General features: G+C 40.4%; 1 pseudogene; it reads right to left on the minus strand.

Annotated features, from left to right (window-relative positions):
* Nucleotides 1–9750: 9750 nt before the first annotated feature.
* Nucleotides 9751–11240, minus strand: LOC115897697 (annotated as a pseudogene).
* Nucleotides 11241–23014: the final 11774 nt, after the last annotated feature.

Below are 23014 nucleotides of genomic sequence, written 5' to 3' on the forward strand. Positions count from 1 at the left end.
AGAGATGCAGCCCAGGGTTTCTGGAGACTTAAAAATACCTCCAGGCACAGTCAATGTTTAAATTTTCTAAAGTATCCCACACACTGAAGAGATCTGTAAGCATCCAACTAAAGGGAATCAAAATTAGAACTTAGCAAAAATGTACAGATCACTGGTATATATTAAATTTTAATTAGAAAAATGGAGACTCCTACAAGTAAATTTCATTGTATTAGAGGTTATCTCACATTTTTTGAAGTAATAATAAAGAAAATCAGGGAAAACAAATCTTTTCAGTTTGAAATTAACAACAAAAACCAAAGAACTAACCTCTAAAAGCTCTTTTAAAAACTCTATTTTAAAAAAATATCTGCCTAGGTGAGTTTTTTTGATCCATCTTGTTGGCCATGCTTGACTGATGGATGGTACCTGTGAAAACTGACACACTCTTTGGTGTATGCGTGTTCTCAGAGCAGAGTTGTATCAGGGCTCGATGCTAAAGCATGCTGTAGTTACTATTATCAAATGCTGAATCTCATTTTAGCTATTATAAAAGACTCCTAGTATTAAAACACTGGGTTTATAGATGATAGATGAAAAATGCATTTTTCAAACCATGGCCTTTGTGGTAGAACATGACTTGCTTACTACGGAAATATCTCCAGCTGCCTAGAAATGTTGCCTAGCAACCCCTGGAAACACAGAAAAGCTAATATCTCTGAGTTGCTTGTGAGTAAAGGGATTATTAAAAATATCAGTTAGAGAAAAAGGACTGCAAAGTTTGTTATTGGGCCTGACAACAACTGCTCCTTCCAAGTTTGACAGCGTCTTTGTGCCCTCTTTCTCAGGGAATTTCAGATGTTTCTTATGTGTTTCGCATGAATTATCTAGTTTCTAAGTCTCAACAGTGCAGCAAAGAGGGTGACTTGTAGAGGTCATGCCTGTGCTGTCAGAGGACTCAGCCCCGTTCCCCCAGCTCTCAACTGGAAACTGTTCTTTGCCTTGGTGAGCAGCAGCCAGCCAGCCAGCCACGGCAGGTTTGATAGCTGTCGGCTTCCTTCAGACCCAGCAATTTCTGGGTGGCTGGGGACGATTTGTAGTTGCTGCTGCCCTGACTGTTCTGTTCATTGGCCAAGGCTGGGGCAGCTTGCTCTGGAAGAGCACCCTGAATACCCGTCCTCTGATCGGATGCCCTGGCTCTGCCCATAGACTCCACTGAAGGGATGGCACAAAGTCTCTTACCTCTACACCAGGCAGACCTGTGTTCTGTGTTGTAAGCAAAGTAAGACGGCAGACTAGGTTCAGGCTCGACTCTCTTCAAAGTCTCTGCTATTCTTTTTCTCACAGGATTCAAAAATTATTTAGTTGGGCAAATGCATTCTGTGTCTTAGTCAGTTTGGGCTGCTGTACAAAATACCATAAATTGGGTGGCTCATAAATAATAGAAATTTCTCACAGTTTTGGAGGCTGGGAATTTCAAGATCAAGGTGCTGGCAGAACCGATGTTTGTCTTCTGGTCCATAGAGGGTCACATTCCTCTAAAACCTCTGTATGGTGACAGGGTTGAATGAGTTCCTTTGGCCTCGTTTATATAGGCACTAATCCTACTCCTGAGGGTAGAGCCTCCCAAAGGCCTCAGCTTCTAATACCTCCTGATACTATCACCTTGTGAATTAGGATTTCAACATGAATTTTTGGGGAAAACAAACATTCAGAATATAGCAATGGGTTCTTGATTCATGTGACAGAAAGTGAATCATTCTGAATTAAATAAGTGAGTGATATTCAAGCTGAAACTGATAATAGCTTTAAGTGTGAACATGGTTTCCTGGTCAGTCTTGAAAAGCCAGTCTCCATCAGAATTCGAACTACTCTTAAGAACTGTAATAGCAATAGTAACCAGCTCGTACTTCAAATTTCTACAGTGTTATAGTCTATAGAATATTTGGACATTTGCATTCTCATGTGATCTAACTGCTTGCTTGCAAGGGTTACTGTTAGCTCCATTTTATAGCAGTAGAAGTTGATGTTCAAAGAGGTAAGATGACTTGTGACAGCAAAGGTAGAGAGATTCCAAGCTCCGAAGCTTGGGCCAGGTCAACATCTTTGCTGTGGTTCCAACCACAGTCAGTACAGGACTTTTTGATGGATGCAGAACCAAGTGAGATAGTTTCTCCCACTAGCCCATTAGCAGGTGCTGCTAATGGGTTCCATTCCAGGGCTTTGATCTTGAACTTCTCAGCTACCAACAGGAGTAGTGTGAGCTCCATTTTCTAGAAGTAGAAAGTGATATTCAAAGAGGTAAGATGACTTTTTCAACGTCATTAGTATGTCATTTCTTGAACTAGGGATTTCTGATTTCCAGGCCACTGTTATTGTTAGTAAGCATTTAAGATGAGGTTCACCTATCATAGAAAGTAGAGACTTGAACAGTGTAAAGATCCACAAATTGGAGGCGTGGACCTCCTTCCTATGGTAAAGCTAGATATGATCTACTTGACTTGCCCCAGTGACCCCATACCTTTCATGGAATGTGCACATATGCCATAGTGACCACCTTTCAGTCATAGCACGACTCCTGGGAACTGAAGCCTGCTTGCTCTAAACCCACCAATTAGAACTCCTTGAGGAACATCTGTTAGGGCAATGCCCTGAACCATATGAAAGACAGAGGTACCATAAGTCCCTCACTCTCTCTCTTGCTCCCTACCCACTGATTGAGTGTGCATGTCCTAAAAGCTCCCCTTTCCCATGGGCCCTACAAGATGTGCTGCCCTCTTCCATCTGGGATTTGTAGTAAACTGTTAAACTACTTTTTTTCTAATTTGGAAAATAAAGTCAGAGATAGCTCTTCAAAAAAAAAAAAAAAAAAGAAAAAAAAGAAAGAAACTGCTTCTGCTATTTTATGTTTTGCTGTGCTGCTTCCTCTGTGTCTCGCCTGACCAATACACCTGAACCTAACTTCTTTCCTGGCCAGGACCCTTTTAGAGAGTGGCTATCCACAGGTCAGACAAGAGTTGCACAAGGGTGTCTGCTAGAATGAAGATTTTCCTGTTTGAGAGACACCTCGTCATGGGTTGAACATTTGGGTATTAGGCTATCTATGAGAATAAAGAAGTACCCCATGAAAGCACACTGTAAGTATCCACGACCATCTACCCTGGAGTCCTGTGAGTAGAGCACTGGAATTTATACCACTTTCCGGAGGGAGACCTCAAGACCAAATTAGAGGAAAATATAACAATTGTATACTGGAAATTTGCTGAGAGAGGAGATTTTTAAATGCATTCACGCACACACATACGGGAAATGTTGTTTGCAGACTTCAAGCCCCAGTAGTATAAAATATAGCATAATTGGGCAGATGTGAAGCTGAGAAAGATGAGTAAATAACTTGCACAAATGCTCATGAGACAAATTGGCCTGTAGTTTTCATTCTCATAGTGAATTTCTTCATTTCTTTTAAACATCTCTTTATTTTACCATATATTTAAGGTATAAAGCATGATGTTTTGATATACTTATATATAGTAAAAAGGTTACTATAGTGAAGCAAATTAACATATCCATCATCTCACAAAGTTACCCTTTTTACACACCTGTTAGGATGGCTGTTATTAAAAAGTCAAAAGATAAATGTTGTTGAGGCTGGAGAAAAGGAAACAGTTGTACATTGTTGATGGGAATGTAGCTTGGTGCAACCATTATGGAAAACAGTATGGAGGTTTCTAAAGAAATTAAAAACAAAAGTACCATATGGCCCAGCAATCACCTTCTGGCCATATACTTGATGGGAATAAGATCACCACCTTGTCAAGATATATGCACTCACATGTTCTTGTAGGGCTCTCACCTCAGTACTTTGCTGCCTCCAGGACATGGCTGTGAAGGAACATATGTGGCTGACTGTTTGGAATAGAGTCCCTCATTTTAAGGGTTTATTTGAGCTCAATTGTTTTAAATAATTAGGGTGGATTATGTATTAATTTACTTGGATTCAACTGCAATAACATCAAGACCTGGACCGTATTACATTTCTTCTCCTGTTCAATACTTCTCTTAACTAAAGTGGGTCCCTTCCTCCCCACCCATATATCTCTATCTAGCTATTTATCTATATCTAGCTATATTTCTCCACTGATATGCAAGACCTTGACATAGACCCATACATATATGACAAAGAGATTATATTTTATCGCTTTCTAGTCACCTGTAGTAGGAGCTTTCTGTTAGCCTGCTTATCAGCTTTGGCTCACTCAGTCATGGACTCATTATAGTCTCAGGAAACCCTCAACGCAAATAACTTTTACTAGATCGTCACAGCCCAGGATTTATAACACTGTGGTTGAAGGACACTGGCATCATTATCATCTGAAGATCTTTTTATCTTTCAGACTTCTGAGTATACACCTCAACCTAGTGAGCCCTAACCTTATGGAATGTGAAACCCTGCAATCTGCTTTCTTATCAAACTGCCCAGGGAACTCCAGAGCACACTGAAGTTTGAGAATCACAAAGAGGCATCTTATACCTCTTCAAAAAATTAATTGCATGCATACGCAGGCTTCCTCCCTTCTCCACTTCACATCTTCCCTCTTTTCTGCTCCATGGTACCTGGAGGAGAAACCTTAAAGACCTTCCTCACTTTTTCTCCATTTGTCTCTTGCTTTTTGCTGTTACCAGTTCTTGCTACCTCCTCCTTCTCATAGGAAGAACCACAGTTGTGCAAGGAAGAGCTATTTGCTCCTTGAATGTTTGAAAAGTTTACATGGCACTTATGTATCTTTCAACTTGGTAATTGTCCAAAATGGTCACTGAAGAGGCACTGTGCATACTTTACGTGCTGCTGAATTTCAGTTCCACAGACATCATTGGTCATTCCCCCTTCTGGGCTGGATGTTTGTATCTCTATCAGTGAGAGTCACCAGACCCTGAATAGGAACATTCACTGAAGAAGGTGTTCTTGTCGGCGTTGGTAGAATGAGAGAATGAGTATAGGCCTGCAGCACTTTGAGACCCCATCAAACTGGCCTCTCAATCTCTCCCCACTCATTTCATTTTTGTTTTTGCCTTATTTTATACCCCAACTGCCATAGGCACTACCCTTACCCATTCATGAATCAATGCTTTCTTGCAAGCTTCCTCTAACTCTTCTGGTATCCATGGTAACCCGGCCACAGCTAGCACAGTGCCACAAAGAGTTCAGCTCATGTGACCCCTTGGGAGGGCTTGACTTTATCCTTACAATCTTTGTGTGTGGCTGTTTACATAGAAACTGACAGAGCTCTAAAGAAAGAAGTAGGCAAGTTATAGTGTGCAGGGCCTTGCTCCTCTGCCGCCATTTGAGTTCAATCACTTTGTACTTCATCTCTGATTTCACTTAAAATCCTTACATGCCTTGCAGGGTTTAGCTGGCTGTTCACAATACCTGGCATACGCCTTTTTCCCTCTACTCATCCACACAAACATTTCCTGGAGTGTGCTTTTGCAGTTCCTCCAGAGACTCCTGGTGGATGGAGGTGGAGTGGGGAATGGTACTGAGGTTAACTTGGGTCAAATTGCATATTCTCTTCCTGTTGGAATATCCCAGTAAGGAGTCATTTAGGAGAAAAATATGGTTAATTTAGCCCAATTCAAAATTATTTCATCACAAAACACTAACATAGGGTTCTTTGGAACATAATCCTGTAGAATTCCCTGGGGGATTTTGTCATGTAACTGCAGACTAACCCTAATCTTTGTTTGTATTCTTTCCTCCTTAGATAAACTATTGGGCATTGGTACCTCTATTAGAACAAAGATAGAAAAAAAAAAAGATTAGATGGACTTTGCTTAGAAAGGACTAACAAGCTTTTTCAAATGCCTTCCAAAATGAGTATTCCTTCCTTACCTCACCCTGATATTGTAGGTTATTTCTTATGCTGTATGAACTACTTTTCCTAACCATCACCCCCTTGTGTTCTAAAACATTCTCTCTACTCCAACCACCTGCTGCTTCATGTACTATCTGCTTGCTCACTTCTGTGACCTTCTTTATTCATTTTCCCGTGCTTACACTGCCCCCTCTTCACCTCTGTCTCTTTCATGAAACTTTCTTGGCTGACACCTCCCCTTCTCTGTGCTCAATTAACCAAAGAATTCATTCAGCATATGCCAATTATGTGAAGGACTGGGTTGGGCTCTCAAGATACAGTAATACTGAAGGCAGACCTGGGCTCTATTACTATGGAAATGGGATTCTCTAGCTTCTGAACCACACCTCACTTTACTTCCATTATCCTTACAGTAATTGCTTTTACTCTTTACTCATTACCTCTTTTTATAATTTTAATTTTGAAACATTTTCAAATGTACAGAAAAGTTAAATGGTATAAATGACTCAAATATATCCTTCCCCCAGAGACTCCATTTTAGCCTCCTTTATAACAATGGGATGTGATCTAAGACAGGACCTTACACCCAGCTGTAATGTGGCTCAAACTTCAAACCTGAAGCAATTCTTTAGTTTTTTTACTTTCCATGACGTTGAAGAGTTATGAAGATTAAAGGCCAATTTGGGTCTGTTTGATGTTTCCTTATGATAACACCCAGAATTTTTGGCCAGAATTTCACAGAAGTGATGCTGTGTTCCTACTTCATCCTCTCTTGGCAGCTGTTTGCCTATTTGTCTCATTGTTGGAGAAGTTAACACTGATTCCTTAGTTAACATGATGTCTGACATTTTTTTTTTTCTGCTGCAAACCTATCTATCTTTCCCTTTGTAACAACAGGTATTTTGTGGAGAGTCACTTGGAGACTGTGTAAAATCTACTCATCCCAATTTTATCTACCAGTTTTAGCCTCCATTGATGTTTCTTGCCTGAGTTAATTGTTAGCATAACAGTTTGCCAAATGCCATTATTAGTTGCCATTCAGTAGTATGTAAAGATGTATGTATGTGTATATGTACATATGTATTGATATAAGTGTGTACTTAGAGACTTACATCGATGAGTTATGATCCATTACAATGATTATTTATTTCGATGTTCAAGTTGTCCCCGATTTGACCAGTGACAGCCTCCTAAACCTGATATACCAAGATGTGCACAAGCACGTCTTCTTTCCTTGCCCCTAACCACCCTGGAATCAGCCATTTATCTAAGATGTCCTGTTTTTGTTTTTTTAAATGGAGAAGTGGCATTCAAAAGTCAAGATCTGTGTGCTTGGTGTGCTTTATTGCTATTGAGATGTTGCTGCCCCCAGGCCCTCTCAGTGGTCAGAGAAAGGAAATCTATGCAAGTATATACATACATGCATACACACCTACATAATATATACATATCTGCGCACATAATGTGTCATACACATGTGTATATACACATTTTCATCTCTCTATATCTCTGTATCTAGCTATACACTGAAAACCATGAGTTCGTCCAGACAAACTTTAATTCCAATCTAATGCTGCAGGGGTTGTTTCTCCTTCCCCCTTCTCAAATTTGTACCTCATGTTCTCTGACAGTGAAAAGCCTAGTTATCATTATTCTTGATATTTTTACTTATTTACTCAATTCTCGAATAAGTAATTTCCTGACCTTGTTGGGGTGTTGCCCTGCTCTGACCCCTTCCTTGTGTGGTCCCTGGCTGTTCACACTGGGATGCCTTACTGCCAGGGATACTGGAGGGAAGGCAGCCCCATCACCTGTGTGTGGTGTGTGTGTGTGTGTGTGTGTGTGTGTGTGTGTAAAAAATAAGACTTAAAAAATCATAATTTGACAAGTTATGAAATGCCTCTCCCACCTCTTTTTCTTATGCTTCTCTATGTATTGAAAAATAAACTTGTTACTTTCCTTTAAAATAAACCAAATGAATCAGTAACGATGATAATTTTGAGCAAACATATTTTATCAACTTTCGAGTTTACCTTCTTGACTTAACACCAAAGGACTTGCAGTCATTTACACACATTTTGTTCCTACCCCAGGACTCCAAGCTCCTTGAGGACAGAGGCTGGCTTCTGTTTGTTCTTGAGTCAATGGGACACTTTGCACCAGTGTCTGAAGTGGAATGTGTGTCCAATTTGTTATATTGATTATGTTTCTCCTATCAGAACTGACCAGCTGTTTTGCAGAATTGATTGCGCTTACTCATTATTCCAACATTTCATACAAGTAGCTTCAACCCACAGATATATCTCACCTGCAATGTATATTAAGAAGCTTGTGGGAAAAGCAGAGGTCACAAGTTCATTCACTAGAAAATCTTTTGCAGACTGAATAATGTCCTTAAAAAGGAAATAGGAAGAAAAAATGGTATGAACAAAACAAAGGAGGCATTATGGAGATGCTTGTTTTGTAAAATTAATGAAGATGTTTACTTTTCCTAACACATGAAATACTGTGCAGCAAATAGATTCTGTTTGAAATGGAAATGGTCAATTGATTGGTAAGGGAGATATGTACAAAATGTTTACATTGAAAGTTATAAAATGCAATGATAGACAATTGTAAAAAGTGTTGTAAGCTTAGTGATAGACTTGTTTTAGGTATAATTTGGCTTGAGAATATATGTTTCACACTGTTGGGATTGTGTCTGGTGTGTAGCGGCCTTCACCAGGCTTTGAGTACATGTTTGTATTACATGCAAGTTACAAGGGCTTCAAGGCCCTGCTACAGGATTTCCCCTCCGCCAATAGTTCTCATGACTGTGTATGTAAATCAGTCATTCTCATTGCCATTGCATTCTTCTTAACATGACTTCAGAATGAATCTTCCTTGAAGTCTTTCTCCATTACCAATGGCTGTTTTTGCCCCTCTTCTGGCCTAATACATTAGTTTTTGGACCAATTTAATTTGTTGTCTATTTCAGATAGATTAAAAAAGACGATTGACATCAGACAGCACATCAGGCAAGGTTAAAAATGCAATTTCTGGTTCATTAAACTCAACAGAAGAGGTCAATCTTTAATAATTGTATAATCTACTAAGCTATGTTCTCAGAAGACTTCTGGTAGACTTGCTTGTGCCAAAATGTGCACATTTGAGAAAATATGACCTCATTATGCTTTTAAAATACACACACACACACACACACACACGCACACACACACCACAAATCAATTTGAGATTTACTTTAAGAGATCCACTTAGAAATAATAATTTTGGTCTAATTAAGGCATGAATTAATTTTCTTCTTTTTACTGGCATTAGCAGGAGTGCCTAGAATTGAAGACGGAGGCCAATCTGGCCTGTGGGTTTATAAAAGATGTATTTATTTCATGGTTTTGATGATTATGAGAGCAAGCAACACATTCCAAGTCCTGCTTATAGGAATAGGCTTTCACAGAAAATTATATGGATAAAGTGTCTCTCCAAAATATAGCACTGCTTCCCATTCTTTCCCAATTGAGCTTTCTCTGATTACTAAGGCAAGTCACGTCTTATAATAAACAGTGGGGGCCATTATCCATAGAAGGGGAGAAGTAAGGCTGTTTGTCCTCAGTTATTTATTTATTTATTTTTTGGGCAGAGCTAGCCGAGGTTTTATTTTGAAAACACACACACACACGCGCGCGCATACACACACACACACAAAGCAATTGAATTGTTTTGTAGCTGGAAGCATGGGCAAGGGGGTTCCCCAGGCAGTAAACTCCCCCGCCAGTGGGCTGAGGGCTAGGGCTGAGCCTCAGGTGGGTCTCCTGTTCCCTGTGCTCCGCGCACAGTGGCCTCCCTCCAAGGCTCTGGGGCAGCCGCACCAGGGGTACGCTGGAGGGGCTGCCGCAGCTGTTCACTTGGGCAGGACATCAGAGCACTCCGACACCAGCTTCCCATCGTGGGTCTCGATCTTCTTCACAACCACGACCCTGGTGGAACTGGTTTGGCTGAAGGAGCTGGAGCCTGCCACAGAGCCAAAACTGGAGCCCAGGCCGTAGCTGAGGCTGGGAGTTGTGAGGTCCCCATAGGCCGAGCTCAGCCCGCCTGCATAGCTGCTGGTGGTCTTCATATGGATACTCATGTTCTGCATCCCAGACTCCAGCTGGTTCTCCTCGCCCTGCGGCAGGTTTCTGTAGGTGACGATCTCGATGTTTAGGGCCAGCTTGATGTTCATCAGCTCCTGGTACTCGCGCAGCTGCCGCTCCAAGTCCTGCTTGGCCTGCTGCTGGGTATCCTCCAGCTCGGACAGCTTGGTGTTGGCATCTTTAACGGCCAGCTCCCTGGCTGTTCAGCAACTGTGATGGCGGCCTCCAGGGAAGCCCTCTGGCCTTTGAGGCCCTCAATCTCAGCCTAGAGTTGGCTGATATTCTGGTTCATCTCGGAGATCTCAGTCTTTGTGCGCCGCAGGTCATCCCCATGCTTCCCAGCCAGCATCTGCAGCTCCTCATACTTGATCTGGTACATGCTCTCAGCCTCAGCCCTGCTTCACTTGGTGACCTCCTCGTACTGCACCTTGACCTCCGCGATGATGCTGTCCATGTTCAGGAAGCGGCTGTTGTCCATGGACAGCACCACGGACGTGTCCCAGATCTGGGACAGCAGCTTCCGGATCTCCTCTTCATACAGCTGCCTGAGGAAGTTGATCTCATCAGTCAGCCCTTCCAGGCCAGACTCCAGCTCTAACTTGTTCACATAAGCTTCATCCACATCCTTCTTGATGAAGACAAATTCATTCTCCATCTCTATATGCTTATTGATCTCATCCTTGTACTTGTTCTTGAAGTCCTCCACCAGCCCCTGCATGATGCCAAGCTCTGCCTCCAGCTTCAGCTTCTCCTGATCCAGTCTCCAGCTGCCGCCTCAGGTTGTTGATGTAGCTCTGGAACATGTTGTTCATGTTGCTCCAAGCCCTCTTCTGCTGCTGCAGGAGGCTCCACTTGGTCTCCAGCATCTTGTTCTGCTGCTCCAGGAACTGTACCTTGTCAATGAAGGAAGCAAACTTGTTGTTGAGGGTCTTGATCTGCTCCTTCTCCTGTGTGCACACTGCCTGGATGTTGGGGTCCACCTTCAGGTTAAGAGGGCTCAGCAGGCTCTGGTTGACTGTGACGGCCGTGATGTCTCCCATGCTGCTGGCCCCACCATAACCTCCGCCCAGGCCACGCTGGAAGCTGCTGCTGCCCACTTGGGAGAAGCTCGAGGAGCTGATAAGGGCACTGGGCCCACTCTTGTAGGAGTGGCTGCTGAAGGCCCCTGGCAGAGAGGTGACACCTTGTAGGACTTCTGGGTCACCCTGATGGACATAGTGGAGGCAGGAGTGGAGGCAGGCGGGCTGAACCAGGCAGAGATTCCAGAAGGGGCTCATAAGCTGCTTCTTTGTCCAGTTATTTCTTTTATTATTCCTAACTTCCCTCCTGGTTCCTAACATACTGGCATACACAGCCTGGGCTGGTGAGCATTTAAAGTTCCTTATCTGGATTAGGGTCTACTCCAAAAATATGTGTCTACTCCAATGTCCAGTGATTATACATCAGAAATATGGTGAACAGCAATATTAATTTAGTTGGGAAAAGCGTCTTCCTTCAGAGTAAAAAAAATTCAGATTGGGAATCTTGGCTCAGCTACTTCCTAGGTGAGTTTGTATTGATTGATTGAATCTGCCTACTAGGAAATAAGCAAGTTTTTTTTTTTCCTTCTTTGAGTCACAGGTTCTTGTCAATCAATTAAGGGCAATACTACCATGCAGAATAGTTGTGATCACATGAGATAATGTCTACAAAGTGCTTCACATGGTATCTGATACGGAGTAAGCATTCAGAAATGATAGAAATTATTATAATTACATAATACATTTGTGGAAGAGGAAGAATTCCAACTTTTATTATCTACTCATATCCCATTCTCCAAATGAGACTGCAGAATTTCTAAGTCAAAGGACAATACAGATTATTACAGTGGAAAAAATAAGCTCGTATATCAAAATACAGGATGTTAACTGGGCACAGTGGTATGCACCATAGTCGTAGCTACTTGGGAGGCTGAGGCAGGAGGATCACTTGAGCCCAGGAGTTGGAGACTATAGTGTGTTATGACTGCATCTGTGAATAGCCACTGCCCTCCAGCCAGGGCAACAAAGGAAGACCCATCTCTAAAATACATACATACATACATTCATATGTACATAAAAAGGGGAAAAAAACACCCTAAGAAGTTAGTGGTATCAATTAACCATCTTAAAAGAGGACCAGAAATGTGGAAGGATGCAGGCTAATAGGTGGATTTAGGATATTTACTGCCTGTGTCTCCTACTTACTTTAGATGGCCAGTAGAGCTGCTCTTCCCTTTCAATTTTAGTATCACCTCTTCTGGGCCTTCCTTGAATCTTCCATAGGGGATTCTTTTGGATTATCATTTTATGGCTTAATTGACCTTCATTATTAAAAGACAAAATGGAAACAAAACAATTCTGAACAGAGGCCATCAGTGTACTGTTCAGAGCATCATGTTTTCATAATCAACTTACTCATTTACTCTAAAGTTCTTCGTAGTTTGAATTCTGAGATATCTAACAGGATGAAGTTTGTTAGAGAATGAAATGAACAGAATGACATTTTATAACAGAATGGCATTTCAAAACAGAATGAAAACAACCAAAATGATCATTTCAACAAGCTTCCTCTAATTGCCTTTAGAGAACGTGGCTTCCTCTGCTTATTTGAACATCTAAATAAAGGATAAAACATTTGTAATTTTAATATTAAGAATATACTCAGGGCATGTAATTTTGGTCAGACTGACACCTGATAATTTCAGAAATGGTCAGAGCATATCCTTATGGTTTCAAGTTCAAAACTTTTTTTCTTAAAAGTTTGTTGAATAGAAATCTTAGACACAGTAAATGATAATGTTAAAAACAAATAAGTTATTAGAAAAGGCTATGAATCAGTGTAGTCTACCCAAGGTCATATCTGTTAGTAGGCCTCCTGGGGGCTCAGGAGGTATTTAGAATGCACCCAATTGTTCTCAGAAGGCCAGATGTCTCCTATGTCCTGTGAGTCTCCAAGTTCTCCTTTAAACCACATATCTAGCTACTCAGAATGGGATGTGCTTTGCAGACATCACACAAAGGTGTAATTGGCCAGTAAGTACATTGTTGTCCCTCTCTCTCATCATTCCATTGTCCTTGTATTCTCTTCTCTTCCTTAAAGAAAAAAAAATATACATAATTGTGGTCAATACTGCACTCATTCACATAAGAGAAGCATATAGTACTCAGACAGAGAATATATGATATATGTCCTGGAGTTGTAAAAGAAGAGGAAAATCAGAGAAATGTGGTGTCCTGGAATCCAAGAGGAGAAAGCATTTTGAGAAGATGGTAGTCAATAATGTCTACTAGAACAGACAGGCCTTGAAGACTAAGGGTTAAGAAAAAGCTACTGGATTTGGTGAGGTCATTGGTCAGCCTTGACAGATTTCAGAATAAAAGTTGTTTGGAAAGCCTGGTTTTATTTTATTTTATTTTTATTTATGAATGTGGGGTGGGAGGGGCTAGTTATGACAGGAATTTTAAGGTGTGTGTGTGTGAGAGCATGAAAACACTGTATTTAAAATATCCTTTAAAGAACTTTGTGAAAGAAAGGCTACATTGAGGATGGTGGCTGGAGAGAGATGTGGTAGCATCAGTGAAACACAGCTTTTCAGCCAGTAACACCTGAATACCTTTGAAGACCTGGAGGCTCAAACCTGTGTAAGAAGAAGTTGAGGAGACAGGAATGGGCAGATACAAGAACTAGATCCTCTAGGAGTAAGGAGTGACTCTTACTTCATATTTTTACTTTGTAAACATTCAAAATATCAGCATGTATTAGAAAAAGTCAAGAATGGTGATATAGTCTTTGTAAAATGGTAGCAGGTATGCAAAGACCCTTACCTACAACTTGATGACTAAAAATGAATGCTGACAGTACTGAGCAGGACCTAGTCTACAAAGTTTGCCTGTCAGGAACACATTTTAAACAGAAGCTAAGCTATTGTTCCTAGTAATAGGAAGAACTTGTTAAAGTTTCAGGTTAGATTAGTTCTCTGAGGGTGGAGCCTATTATGGATAGTCTACGTCAACGTGTCATGTTCTGCTGCCCAAGTATGGTAAATTCTCCCATTGGAATGTAGAACTGAAAAACGATGTCATAAATAACAATTCCAGGCTGTCAGCGTGGAGTGAGCACTGCTCCCACCCTCCTGGTTCTACTCTTATTCTAAAGACCAAATAAATTCTGAGAATATTTATGTTCTATTCAGATTAACAAATTGAGATTTTGGCCTTTTCCTCTAGTTGCCTGTTCCTTTACTCAAAATTAATTTGTTATAAGGCACAGTGAGTTAATTAGTATGATTAGCTCCCTTGTCTTCATGCTTGCATTTTTAAGGACTTCAAAGTCAAGGGTACTGCTTACACAGATGATTATTTGCAGACAGTTAATTCTTGAGTTATTGTCTTGGGATGGCCATAATCATATTATTAGCATGCCTTTTATATTTCTTGATTTTTAAAGAAATGTTTCATTTTTATATTCTAGTTTAGAACTTTCATTGTCAGTAAATATTACCAATGAGCTTCCGTTCTGTTAACATTTTCATGTCACATATTTTCAAAATATGAGATTTCAAATTCCAAAATAATTTGTTTCTATAAGTTTAGGGAAGTGGTGGTAGTAAGCATTTCATTAATAAAGTTGTTGTTATAATGAGTAATCAATGTGTATTCAGTGTGTATGTGTTGATAATTTGAAGCAGAACAAAAGAGGGGGAAAAGGAAAAGAATGTACCACTAGGGGCCACTCTGATCTTAAAGCTTGAACCAATGAATGACAATTGCAACAATGACAATAGTGGTGACATCGATAGACACTCTATTTATGATAAAATGGAGGTAGTTGGTGTGAATATAATATTCTAAATTTAGGACATGAAATTTTAAGCTTGATGAGATTTTGTCTGAACATGATTTTTTTTCAGATGCTTTGCAAATACTTTGTATTAGTTGATATTACTAAATCATTTATGAAATTAGCAAATGTGGAAGTATTGCTAACTTTTGTAAAGGAGAAAGGTGTGGTTTGATGATCCTAGGATAGAGAGTCATCAATTTAGCATTGACATCAACTTTCACTATCATAGTAATAAAGCTATTGAACTCTTCTTCTCTGGCTTGGTTATCCAGAAGAGATATCTCTTTCTCAGGAGTGTCATAAAAGATACTTGGTTAAAGTGTGAATAGTGTCCTGATTACAGTAATTGTTAAATATTATTATGTAAAGCGAGATAATGATAGTAAAAGTAAATGAAATTCATGAATGAAGCAGTTACCTGGTGATCAAACTACAAATAAAACATCAGTCCTGTGTGGTAATTAAAAATTATCTCTTTACAGAGTATTTCCAGATAAAGTAGTCAAAGACTGTTTTCCCGAATTGTTGATATTTGGCTTTCAATAGTTACTGGTTCACAAAAAGCCACTTGATTACCAGACTAATCTAATTGACCTAGGATAGCAGTGAGAGAGCTGTAAGGGGCTCTCTCTTTTCTTCACCTAGAAGACCTTGCTGAACAAAATCTAGCAGATCCTTGAAATTGTTAGCAAAGTATAAGGATATGTACATATGTGTAGGTTCAGCAATACACATATATCTCATTGGAACTTCAAAGACACTCATGACCAAAAAAGGGTTATATCTACTCTTCTAGGGTATTTGATAGTGGCGATGGCTAACATCATATCCAAGGGCTTGATTGAAGGTAAAAATCAGTGAGAATGAACATCAAAAGCAACCTTCAGTGGGAAAAGTGACAAAGGGTCAACCTAAGGTCTCAACAGGAACTTTGGTTGTCCTATGTAAAGCAATAAAGGCATTCCTTAGGACAACCTATACATATATGAGGGCCAACAATTTTTTGTTTGTTTAGGTTTTTAAGTTCTATTTTAAAAATCACATCTTCCCTCAAGTGCTGCAACAAAATAATTCCAGTCCTTTTACTTTCAAAATCGTGGTCCCTTTCTCTCCCTTTCCCGAAACCAAAGGCCTGCGTGTGATCTTTGAACGAACTCACCCAACCTAGCAAAGTCATGATGCATTATTCCATGATGGGTGGGCCAGTGGGAGGGCTACCGTTACAGAATAATTTTTCTTGGACTAGAAAGGTTTCCTAGGAGAATGAAGACAGAAGTTAAGAATATTCAAGAACTGGAAGAAGTCATGCACTCGGTTAAAATGAAGAGACACTGCCTCCTGGAGGCCTGTATTGGGATGGCCGTGGTACAGTGTGAGGAAACAAGTAGGGCAGTAGGTTACATTCCCAGCCTAGATGAAATCAGAGCTTACTCCAGCCATGGCTGAGAGTGTGTCTGGAGACATAGCTAAGAGAGAATTTATATTTTCTGACTGACTGACTGACTGACAGTGAAAAATGAATGTTTTCACATTGGGGTAACTAAAATTTGGGGCAGTCATCTTTATTTAGATCTGAATAAAACACTGATTCACGACGGGCTTCAGGTTGCTTAGTCAATCAGTTATGCGGCCAAAACTGCTGCGTCTGAGTCTCTTCTTCTCAACTGGGCAGTTCCTTTTGGTTGTTTTAATTAGGTCTCAGTGTTACCTCCCCTGTGTTCTTCTTCTGTTATGTGCTCCAACAGGACAGAATTATTGGATCTGTACCGTCTTTGGAACGTAATTATTTTCCTGTTTCACATGCTGCATTGATATATCCAGGTTTCCAAACATATGTGTAGTTACAATTACAGTGTGAATTTAAACTACTTAAATCCTATTTTAATCCACCAAAGATTAAAAATGTTAATAACAACAGCACATGAAAATTGTATTTTGGATTATAATTTAAGAGAGTGTAACTTTGATGGTTAATACTGAGTGTCACCTTGATTGAATTGAAGGATTCAATCAAGGATTAAATTATTGGTCCTGGGTGTGTCTGTGAGGGTGTTGCCAAAGGAGATTAACATTTGAGTCAGTGGGCTAAGAAAGGCAGACCCACCCTTAATCTGGGTGGGCACAAATCTAATTAGCTGCCAGCACAGCTAGAATATAAGCAGGCAGAAAAATGTGAAAAGAGACTGGCCTAGCCTCCCAGCCTGTAGCTTTCTCCCATTCTGGATTCTTCCTGTCCTCAAACATTGAACTCCAAGTTTTTCAGTTTGGGAACTTGGACTGGTTCTTTTTGCTCCTCAGCCTGCCGATGGCCTGTTGTGGGACCTTGTGATCATGGGAGTTAATACTTAATAAACTCCCCGTTATATATGTGTCTATTCCATTAGCTCTGTCCCTCTAGAGAACCCTAATATAGTACCCACTTAGACTATTAAATACTTAGTCATCTTAAGGAAAAGAAAATAGCAACACATACCTAAATTGAGTTGTACTATTCTAACCACTTTACATGTATTTGTTGATTTTTATCACCATAACAGACCTTATGAAAGAGATACTGTGGAATAATAGACTTTATATATAATCTGATCTTATTTTAAAAAAGGGAAGCAAATGCCTTGACATGTATTTGGAAATAGTACCTTTAGTTTGGGCTGCTGAGTTTCTTATTTGGAGTCTTGACTTAAGGCCCCTGGATTTGCAACTGTCAGCTAACAGCTGACAACTCTCTCACCTGGTATGTCAGTCAGATCTAGAAAATAACAATAATTTGCAAATAGCTCTTTAAAAAGTTAGGCTTTTAGGACACAAAATTCTTCAGCTGGTATGGCATTTGTCTGATGAGTAAGGAGAGATGACTTGAGATGCTTAATGAGAAAAAATGTGCTGAGTCCAGAAATAAATATAATAAGTTATAAAAGAAAAATTGACCTTGTAGTAAATGGTCTTAGAAATGTTTAACGGGGATCACAGGATAACTTGTTTAAAAAATGTGACATATGCAATGGATTCCCAAAAGGCTTGTATACACATATGGAGAGAGAATGGCCATATGGGATGAAGAGGGAGGGGATGCAGGTAGTGAAGGCTTGGACTCAGGAGGCTAACAATGTCAGAGAACTACTAGTACAGCACTTGTGGGCTAATTGTTGGGTAAGGGAGGCAGAGAATGCAAGGAACTCAACACAATATTTGGTATAGTAACAGGCCCTGTATGCTTGAGCTACGGTATTGATCATTATATTCAATTAGTCAGAATCTTTTTAAGTAAGGTTTCTACTTTACCATTTTTTAAAGATGTGAAGAAATCAGAGCGTGACCTGAGACAAAAACACAATATTTATTCATCAAGTCATTTGTTCAACCTACTTTTTGCCACACATTTTGTTTGGCATTGGGGATACAAGAATAAACCTTCACGAGGCTTACATATGGAGTTCATGGAGTTGGCACGAACTGAGATTAAACAACTGTAGGAGGAGATTTGGTTTGGAGTAAGGAGAAGACTAGACCTCAGTTTTGAAGATGTTTAGTTTGAGGAGTTTTTTTTTTTTTTTTTTTTTTTTTTTGAGATGGAGTCTCACTCTTTTTCTCAGGCTGGAGTGCAGTGGCACTATCGCGGCTCACTGCAACCTCTGCCTCCCGGGTTCAAGTGATCTCCTGTCTCAGCTTCCAAAATAGCTGGGACTACAGGCATACACCACCATGCCTGGCTAACTTTTTTATTTTTTTATTTTTTTTTTGAGACGGAGTCTCGCTCTGTCGTCCAGGCTGGAGTGCAGTGGCGCGATCTCGGCTCACTGCAAGCTCTGCCTCCCAGGTTCACGCCATTCTCCTGACTCAGCCTCCCGAGTAGCTGGGACTACAGGTGCCCGCCACCATGCCCGGCTAATTTTTTTGTATTTTTAGTAGAGACGGGGTTTCACAGTGTTAGCCAGGATGGTCTCGTTCTCCTGACCTCGTGATCCGACCGCCTCAGCCTCCCAAAGTGCTGGGATTAACTTTTGTATTTTTTAGTAGAGACAAGGTTTCACCATGTCGGCCAGGCTGGTCTTGAACTCCAGACCTCAGGTGATCCGCCCGCCTCGGTCTCCCAAAGTGTTGGGATTACAGGCGTGAGCCACTGTGCCTGGCCAGTTTGAGGTTTTAGTTAGATATCTAAGTGAAGATGCTGAACAGAGAGTTAGGTACATGAAAAAAGAGTTTAGGAAGAAGCCTAGGCAGGAGATATACATTTGGGAGTTTTGGTAATCACTAGTGTCATTCACCAGATATTTCCATTTCATCTTCTAATATGGTTTTATGTTAGAATTGTATTTTCCTACTCATTATGGCCCTCTGACTTGCTCTGTCCAACTAAAATCAAGTGGAAATAATACATGTTACTTCTGGATGGAAGCTTTAGTAATTAATGCACAATGTCACATTTTTATCTCTGTCACAGCAGCTGGCAGTACTCTTTATGGTAGCTGCTCTATGAGCTGTGTCCCAGAGAAAGGACAACATGGGATAGAACACCCAGGCAAACCACAACTGAAAGGGAGCATGAGTGAGAAACCTTTTTTAAGCTACTGGGACTGGGGGTTGGTTGTTGTTAACCCAGGAAGACTTAGACTGTTCTGACTTGAATGGGGATCATGATAGATGGATAGAGGGATGAAGCTAGAGATATAGACAGATAATAGGAAAGAGAAGTTCCAGGGCAAGGGAGCCTGGGAGTTTTCCAACATTAAAAGGTTGGGGAGTAAAGGAACCAGCCAAGACTGAGAGGAAGCTTTTGAGACCATGTGGTGTCCTGGAAGTCAAGTGAAGAAAGTGCTTCAAGAAGGAAATAACATTTAACCATGTCAAAGGCTTCTAAGTCAAGCAAGATGAGGAATCTGAATTTCCACTGTGGAGATCACTGGGAAGCTTGGCAGGAGCAGTTTTGATGGAGCAATCAGGCAAAAGCATACTCCGAGTGGGTTTAAGTGAGAACAGGAAGAGAGAAATTGGACAGAGCAAGTCTATTCATTTGTTTCAAAGTGTGGAAATGGGGTCATACCAGGACAGGAAAGTGGGATTGTGAGTGCCTTAAAAATATTATAGATATATTGCATGTCGAGTACAGATGGGAAAATAAAACATGTAGGAGGAAGGGGCAATTGTGGGAGTTATATCCTTGAGCAGGAGAGATGGAATTAGATTTAAGTGTTCAAATGGAGGGGTCAGCTTTGTTTGGAAATGGGTGGTCATGAATTTAAAATGAGATTAATCAGTACAATTATGTGTTTTCCTTCAGACACATTCAGCTGTGTGGGTGCAGGTGTGGAGTAGATGAAGCACTGGATTTAACTAGGCTTGAAAGTGATGACTTGATTACCATTTTCAAGTACAGTCGTCCCTCAGTATCCATGGCGGATTGGTGCCAAACCCCCATCCCCCCACCCCTCTGGGATGCCAAAATCCTCTTATTTCAAAATGGCATAGTAAAGACAGGTTGGTGGTGTGTGCATATAATCCCAGCTACTCGGGAGGCTGAAGTAGGAGGATCACCTGAGAGTTCAAGGCCAGCCTGGGCAACATAGTGAGACCCCATGTCTAAAAAAAAAAAATTAAAAACTGGCATAGTATTTGCATTAACTTACATACACCTTCATGTATACTTTAGATAATTTCTAGATTAGTTATACCTAATGCAATGTGAATACCACATAAACAGTTATACTGTATTGTTTAGGGACTAATGACAAGAAAAATCTATATGTGTTCAGTACAAATGTGTTTTTTTCCTGAATATTTTTCATCTATGGTTGGTTGAATCCATGGATATGGAGCTCAGATATAGAGGGCTGACTGTATGTTAGCTGTTGTTCTCAATGTTTTTGGGAAATCAAATGAGAGAAATGGCCTTTAATTAAAAAAATAAAAAAGAACAACCCTGAGATATTTAAGAGAAGACCCATTCCTGGTCAAAGAACCAATAACAAAACAAGGATGAAACTTTTATTTCTGAAGAAGGTTTTTGTTTTGTTTTGTTTTTGGCGGATTTTCAATAAGAGTAGATTCTCTCTGGCTAGAGAGTCCCTTCAATAAGGAAAAGTAAGTAATTAGACTTACTGATCCAAACACCTGTTGATTCTGATCTTTTGACAGTAACCAAAAGCTCTGACTTTGTGTCTTTTATCCTCTCCCCAGAATATTTAATCATTTTTTGTCACTAGCTTTGTAAAAGGGCACTAAGTAAACAAGATAACAATATAAGCAAGCGGTTTCTGAGCCCAACTCATGCTAGTTATTGGCACACATTGACTATGGCATCTGGATGGGAAATCCATACTGAGATTAAGGCAATGAAGTGAGAAAATGAAAAATTCATCCAGGAAGTGAATGTCCGTGGCCAAATTACCAATGTTTATATATGTATATAAAACAACTTAGCATCAATTTGTTGCAGTAGTTATAACAGGCCTTGGCAAGGAGTTTTAGGCCAGAAGAGGATTTAAGTTTATTATAAACTAGACTGTTGTGATGTTCAATGTGTTAGGGTTTCATCTGGAACACTGAATCAGTGTTCTGATGAGGGGAAGGAGACGTGACTAAAATTAGCAAACTTGGGTCTAGTTGGCTGCACCAAAGCAGAAGTCAGCTGTGTCACACCTGTTCTGCATGACTGACTGTTTATATAAGATAATATCAGGCAGAGAATGCTGGGAGAACATTACCAAAATCATGCAAGGCCTAGCGTTTCAAATGTGTCTGCGAAAATGGCTGATTTACGACAAGGAATATGCTCATAATAGGATATTGAAAGAAATAACCCAGATATCAATTTTATGCATAGTATGTTCTCAGCTGTTTTTTTTTTTTAAGGTATAGGAAAATGGGCTAGAAGGAAATGAATGTTAATTGTCTTTTTGTGATTGAAGCCTGGAGCATTAAACCTCGAGACAAAATATTGAGGCAAATCTTGGTCAGGCACTTAGGAGTACTGAAAGCAAAAACTATTTCTGGGTTTGTTTCCTTTTTGATTGCCTGTTTTGTTTGTGTTATAATTTGTATAATATGTGACCTGATAATAGGGATTTAGTATATGGCTATTGCTTTTTATACCATATGAATACTGGAAGAATATACTTTTAGACATGTGTACTGTGAATTCTGTTTTAGGAAACTCAGAGATATGTTTATACATATAACATATTTATTGAACAACGGCTATGTGTCAGTCTTATTAGGCACTGGACATTTCAGATACAGTCCCTAACCTCATGGAGCTTGCAGAATAAAATGGAGAGTATATTAGTTTTCTGTTGCTGCATAATTAGCAGCTTAACACAACACACATTAATTATCGCACAGTTTCTGTGGGCAGGATGCAGGGCATGGCTTACTGGGTCCTTGGCTCAGGACCTCACATGGTTGCAATCAAAGTGTTGCCAGGCTGCATCCTTATCCAATGGCTCAACTGGGGAAAAATCTGCTTTGAAGCTCACTTGCGGTATTGATAGAATTCACCTCCCTGTGGCATGATTGAGGGCTCTGGCTTCTTGCTGACTGTTGACTGGAGGCTACTCTCAGTTCCTAGAGGCCACCTTCAGTTCCTTGCCATGCGGCTTTCCCAACATGACCCTTTAATTATTCAGAGCTAGCTTAGAAGAGAGAATCACTAGTGAGTCTGTCACTGAGAGAGCTGTATATAATATAATGTAGTCACAAGAGTGATGTTCTATTGTCTTTGCATATTCTGCTGGTTAGAAGAAAGCCACAGTTCTATATACAGTTAGCCACTGCTATGGGCAAATGGGGCTTATTCTCCTGGGAATGCTCTGAGAGGTCTCATAAAATACACCTTAGAATGGAATGCAGCTGTCATTGAGGGTTGGTCAAGGGTTGCCCCATGGGGGAGAATTCTGACTTCAAGGCATGTAGATGGCTCAGAATGACTGAGCAGGTTCCCAAAGGCATCTCTCATGGGGGCAGCAGTGAAACCCTGGGTGAAAGTGATAGCTACCTAGAGCAGCTGAGGTCAGGTATTACTAGGTTACAGGTTTGCAGTGCTGGTTCCCACAGCAATGGCTGGAGTAAAAAGGCAGACTGAGAGGGTGTGTGGTGGGACTAAGAAGTGTTTGATGTACACAAGGTGGTGAGAGGCAGATCTAGAGGCTAAGTCTGTCTGACTCTATTGCCATC

Source organism: Rhinopithecus roxellana, chromosome 5, assembly GCF_007565055.1.
Source record: "Rhinopithecus roxellana isolate Shanxi Qingling chromosome 5, ASM756505v1, whole genome shotgun sequence".
Taxonomy (NCBI): domain Eukaryota; kingdom Metazoa; phylum Chordata; class Mammalia; order Primates; family Cercopithecidae; genus Rhinopithecus; species Rhinopithecus roxellana.